Genomic DNA, 6,535 nt, shown 5'->3' on the forward strand with positions numbered 1-6,535 from the left:
TCCGAGTTTGAAGACGTTTCGCTTCCCTTCCAGGAAGCTTTTTCAATTCAAAATGTCAGGAATAGTGTTGAGTTTGAGGTTTTGTACAGTAGCCCAATAAAGCATTGTTTTTGTTTAGAAAACATGCAAATTGGAACAGATGAGGGGTCCACCCCTTTGGAATGGGGATCGTTTGGCTTCTATTGTTGGACTGCATTTACCCCATTACCCATCTAAGTGTCTTAAAGGTTTATTTTTTTTCAATATCATTAAAGAAAAGCAGAGGAGGGTGTATAATACTGTCCTTGTAGTAAATTACATATACGATCTAAATAAAACAAGTTTCCAAAGCAGCTTTCAGTAAGTTTTATATAAAAGTTAACTATACTGGATCCTGACAACACAGACTCCTCTACTTACCATATAATTTTCTCTTTATTCTTTTCTCTTTTATTCTATTCTCTTTATTATTATTTTAGGGTTAGGAATATTAAACATTCATTAAAAATTGTAGGAGTAATTAAACTTTTTAATATAATAAAATAGTGCATCTAGATACTAATATGACATTTAAGCAGACTGAAAAAAATTGAGCCCACTTTAAATTTGTTTTTCAAGATAGAGGAAATTATAAGAAGTTTGAAAACTGCTGGTAGAGATTAAGACATAATCCTGTGTTCGAATGGCAGAGTCAAAGTCCTGACCTAAATCCATTGGAGTATTTGTGACAAATCATGAAAACGTATAGTTCTTCTCATCCAGTATGACAGGTCTTAAGGCAGATTGCAAAATAAACAATAATAATAACAGTAACAAGAGAAATAAACAGCATCAATCTTCCCTCCATTAAAGACATTTCACCCCAGCGCTGCGTCCTGAGCCTGTGACATCATCAGCGACCCGCACACCCCCACCATGGGCTGTTCTCCCTGCAGAACTCTGGGAAAAGACTTTGCATGTTCTGCAACAGCTTTTCCCTGCTGCCATCATGATGCTGAACTGTTGAAACTCTAATCAAGACTCTGCATCACACTTTTAAACATCATATTTGTACCACATGGCAGATCTTTTCATAATCCCTTTAAATATAACTCAACTTAATGTGTCTACTGCATTTGGACCCTATTTATTTATTTATTTTGCGCTGAACCTTTCCATGCCAATTACTTTTGAACCATGTCTTTAAACTGGTTTCCCTTTTCTCCTACACTGTTTACATTCTGATCACTGCTGCACTTTATAAATGGAAATGTTCATTTCACTGTTGCAAGCTGCTAATTGACTGTTGAAAAGCTGTATGCATCGAAAATGACAATAAAGTTTGACTAAGTGTAAACACTCAATAAAGGAAGGCTCTGGTTTCATTTAGAAAAAGCCTAAAAAAAATAAACTAATGTTTGTGTTTGTAACATAACAAGGAGTGAAGGATCAGGAACTTTTAAACGGTATATTAGATGGGGATCAAAGTATAGAAAAATTACACACTTTCTTTCACAGTTTTTTAATATTACAATAAAATATAAAAACAGTAAATGTAAAGAAACTAAATAAGTTTATGATAAATGCCCTGGCTTGGACGTAAACACTCCTTTCAGCATTTAAAGCCCTATTAACCTTTATAGAAACCTGTTCATAGAATCACTGCTAGTTTTATGCACAGTTAAATAAATTATTCAGTTATCAGATTAAGTGGAAATCACTTTTTTTGCACATAGAATATAGAATGAACCCTTTTCACTGGTGCTGCCACCCCCAGACTTTAGGTGTATGTTGCAGATTAGGAGATTATTGTTATCCATACAGACATATGGCATTACTGACCTCTACTAGCCCTCTATCCCCCAATCCCTGCTTATTAGTCCTACGCTACTCTTACTGTTAAATAAATCTTTTTTTTTCTTTCCATTATGGCTTTTAACATTTGACAAAATAACTTAACATTTTAAGGAAACAAATGTAGAGTTTTTTTCTGTTCTTTTGGACTAACTGATAAATAAAAACCAACACCAGAATAATCACAAGGTGATTTGCTGCCATCTAGTGGCCTTAGGTGAGTAATTCTTCATTCCTTTTTACAAATTTACCATGTCAGCTCCTTCCTATGCCTGGTCTGGTCTGAGAATGCTTTGCTTGTACATGCTCTTTAGATAATGACTCATTCTACCTAGACAGCTCCTTAATCATTTCTCATAAATATATTTTTCTATGCCTGTCAGCGTTTCATGAAATCACACTATGGAGGTCACACATCTTAGTTAAGTGTCTTGTTGTTGCCAACCAGAATCAGATAATCAAATTATATCGAGAATCTTAATTGTCATTATGAAACCATAGTTTCTTCTGGATTAGAAGGCAGAAAAATAAAAAATTAAAACAATTGTAGAAAATGTAAAGGCACCACAGTTCAGCTTGTGGAATGGGTTTGATTGTCACTCCAACTAGTACATGAGGTCACTGCACTTTTGTGTTCAGTTGTGTAAATATATAAATGTACTTTAGAAAAAGCAAACAGAAGTTTGGACCAATTGCACAATGTTGAATTAGGTAAAGAGCAATGTAACATTATGACCTCTTCGGTCAAATCAAAAGTAATTTCAAATAATTTATTTCCTGCATTTATCTAAAAAATGTATTTGTGGGTTAACAAGCAGTTAATGCTGTGTAAATCATGCCGGTCTTGCCAAACTCGTAAGAAAGCAGGTATTGACATCCTTGTTTTAAAGGACTAGATTCTGAAGTTGCTATACAGTGACCAACACTGAATAGCAAAAAAAAAAAAAAAAAAAAAAAAAAAAATAAATAAATATATATATCAATTTGCTGTTTCATTCCACAGCTGTGTATGACCAAGCTGTTGACCAGCAAGAGGAAGAAGAGTCAGGTTTTTCTAATCATGTGCAGTTTCCCTTCCTCCTGGCAGGTGTTTATACCCTATAATCCTCATTACGCCCCTAAAATATTTCTGCTTTTTTTTTTTTTTTTTACTTACATTTTGAATATTTTCAAAGCCACCATACTCAGTTACATATTTAATTCAATCTGAGTCTGTTATTCAGGCTCTAATCAACGTTGCATTTCCAGAATCAGAACGAAACGAGGAGAAGCAGCTTTTAGTTCAAATGCTTCATGAAGATGATGCTTGTTGGCAGTGTGCGAAATACCTGTCAATATTTGGGGCGTCTCCGTCTCCCAATTGTTAAGATCTAAATTTTCTCAATATGCAGTAGGTCTATAACATTGCAAAGTCATAGTCAGCTTTAATGTCAATTCTTCACATTCAGCAGACATACAAGGACTCGAGAGGACGTCCGTTTCTCATTCACCAACAGTAAAACAGATAAAGTGCACAGGCACAACAGATAAGATCAGTTCCTAATACTAAAATTTAAACATTCAATTTAACAATAAAATATAAAATGTACAATAATATAAAATATACAATACATCTGCTAGTGCAAAAAGGCAGATGGTAATGGCAGCATAAAAAATATCATTATTATTTTTTTACCAATTATGTAAAATATATCTGTAACAGTAACAGTGCAAAAGAACAGTAAATAAATATAGTAATAATAGTGCAGGAGACAGTTTGTCCGCAGTGATTTTTTTTTTGAGGGGGGGTCAGCTTCCTGACAGCCTGGAGGATGTGGCTGTGGGGAGAGAGTTTAGCTTCCTGACAGCTTGGTGGATGAAATTTTCTGTGAATCTGAGTGGGCAAGATTTAGACTATGAAAACACACACACGCACAAACAAAGATATATATATATATATACAGTATATATATATATATATATATATATATATATATATATATATATATATATATATTCCTCTTCTGGGCAGGAGCTTGACAATAAAAGGTGAATGATATAAAAGTTATTTGAGTAATTATACAAAACAAACTTAGTTGAAATCCTCATACAAACTATGAAATAAATCAAAGAGATGTGAATCAATGGCAATCATTTCTTTTTTCACTAGTATTTCAATATTTTTAAAAGAAAAAATAATATGAAACAGAACAATTTACAAATAACAGGTGGTCAGTAATCATTAATATAAATTGTACATTTATTTCCAAAGATGGTCATATTTTGCTTGTTGCAACCTTATTTTAAAAGTGACTCTTTAAAAGCTGTGAATTTGCTCTACAATGTCCATCTAGTTTGTGACTGTTGAGGGTTCTGGTTTGAACTCAACTGTATTTTAATTAAAGATCCATCTGAATCTCTTGTCCCTTTACATAACTTAAATATAATTACAGTATTGTTCTTGGGGTGCTGTACACCAGTATCTTATTAATTTCTTTGGCAACATCTTCCCAAAATTGGGACAAATTGCAGCACTGCCAGAAGATACATGCATGACCCACATTCTGTTCTCCACAGTCTCCAGCAGGGTTGCTTTAAGGACAACAATGCTTTTTTATTTTTGAAGTAATAAAAACCAGACTACTATTTTCTAATTCCTAGAACTAGCAAAATAAAATGGAACTTTATTGATCTCACAATAGAAAAACTCTCTGCATTTAACCAAACCCCTTTTGGGGAGCAGTGGGCCGCCAGAGTGGCCAGAGTGGCAGTCTGTGGGAGTGGGTTTCGAACTCGCAACCTCAGGAGTCCTATGCCTAACCACGAGGCCGCCACTCCCACACTAGATCTAGTAGAGGTAACCTGCGATTTACAGATAGTACCACATGTTGGTGAAGATTCTAAGTCATCCAGGTCATAGTTATAGTTAGTTAAAAACCCACTAGACTTTGTTTTCCACATTTGAAGACATTTTGCTTCCCATCCAGGAAGCTTTCTAAGTTCAAAATGTCTGGGGTAGGGTTTCAGTTCCAGGCTTATAGAGTGGCACAAACAAAAGCCTTATCATTGCTTTTTAACCTTTTTTTTTTTTACTTTTTTATCTTTATACCACATGTCATCACTTATGTCTTCCTGTAGTTCCCTCACCCATTTGTCCCTAATATAATGGCAATAACTTAATAAAGTAAAAATGTGATTGGAATGTGATTTAAAGTAACTCAGCTCTTTGATTTGATTGAATTTATGATGTTTTGAGGGATGGGCGCTTCAGCCTAATACCTTTTCAAACATTTATATAGTGTGAGTTTGTTTTGGGTTTTTTTCTCAATGTTTAGAATTGTCTGAATACATTTTATTTAAATTTGTATTACGGTATTTATTTTATTCAAATATATGCGTTGCCTCTTAGATACTGCAATTTACTTTTCTTTTTCTCATGTTCAGTTATTTAAATTGTCTTGCCACTGAAATTATTTATATAATAAACATGCCTTGCCTTTAGTCCTAAATATTTCTACTAGTCACTGCTGAGAAACCTAAACTTCCCTGCAGTATAAAAGATTCAGTATATTTCATCACAATGGAATTTTGTATAACTACAAAAGGGAGTGATGTTCAATGTTTTTAACGCCTTACAGCCTCAGGATTCTGTCATATGTCTGTTTTAAACAGCCAAAATGGTGTTGCGTCATGAAGGTTCCACACGAAAGCTTTTCGCTCTTTAATTTTATGCTAAAATTCTTGCCATATTCATTAATAACTCATATTTATTAAATGTTAGCTGTGAAATAATCAGAGAAAAACAATTTTATTGGTTCAACCTCAAGCAAATATATTATTTCAGTTCATGTTGATCATAAATTAACATTTATTACAATGTTATCTAAATTCTAATAAATGTTAACTGGGCATTAAAAAAATGTTAGAATTCTAATATTAATTAGACATTACATATGTTAACTTTACATCAAAAATGCTAGTTTTCCACCACTGATAAATGTTATGAATGTTAAGCAATTTTATTGGATATAACAAGCATTAATTAAGCCTTAACAAAATCACTTTGATTTTATGTTAAAATTCTTGCCATATGGGTTTATAACTCATATTAATTTAATTCTAGCTGTGAAATATTCTGAGAAAATAAAATTTATTGGTTCAACCTCATGCAAATATATTATTTCAGTTCATGTTGAGTATAAATTAACATTTATTACAATGTTATCCAAATTCTAATAAATGTTAACTGGGCATTAAAAAATGTTAGAATACTAATATTAATTAGACATTACATATGTTAACTTTAAATAAAAAATGCTAGTTTTTGACCACTGATAAATGTTATGAATGTTAAGCGATTTTATTGGATATAACAAGGATATCTCTTTGATTTTATGTTAAAATTCTTGCCATATGTGTTTATAACTTATATTAATTTAATGTTAGCTGTGAAATAATCAGAGAAAAGCAACTTTATGGGTTCAACCTAAAGCAAATATACTATTTCATGAAATTTGCATAGAGGACATCTGATGTGTCATTCATTACCTGTTGTAATTGTGTGCTCACCATGCATCTTTTATATCTGCCATATGTACACACAGAATTGAATTCTTGCTAACAAACTGTAAGCAAAAGCAGGTTACAAACTCTGGGAGACAACGGAAACTTTGAAAGAGTAGGCGTTTTCTGCCACAGGATGTTTTCTCTGAAAAGAGAGAGAGAGTGTGAGCTTTAGTTACTG

Source organism: Cyprinodon tularosa, unplaced genomic scaffold, assembly GCF_016077235.1.
Source record: "Cyprinodon tularosa strain WSP-4 unplaced genomic scaffold, ASM1607723v1 ctg1, whole genome shotgun sequence".
Classification (NCBI taxonomy): Eukaryota; Metazoa; Chordata; class Actinopteri; order Cyprinodontiformes; family Cyprinodontidae; genus Cyprinodon; species Cyprinodon tularosa.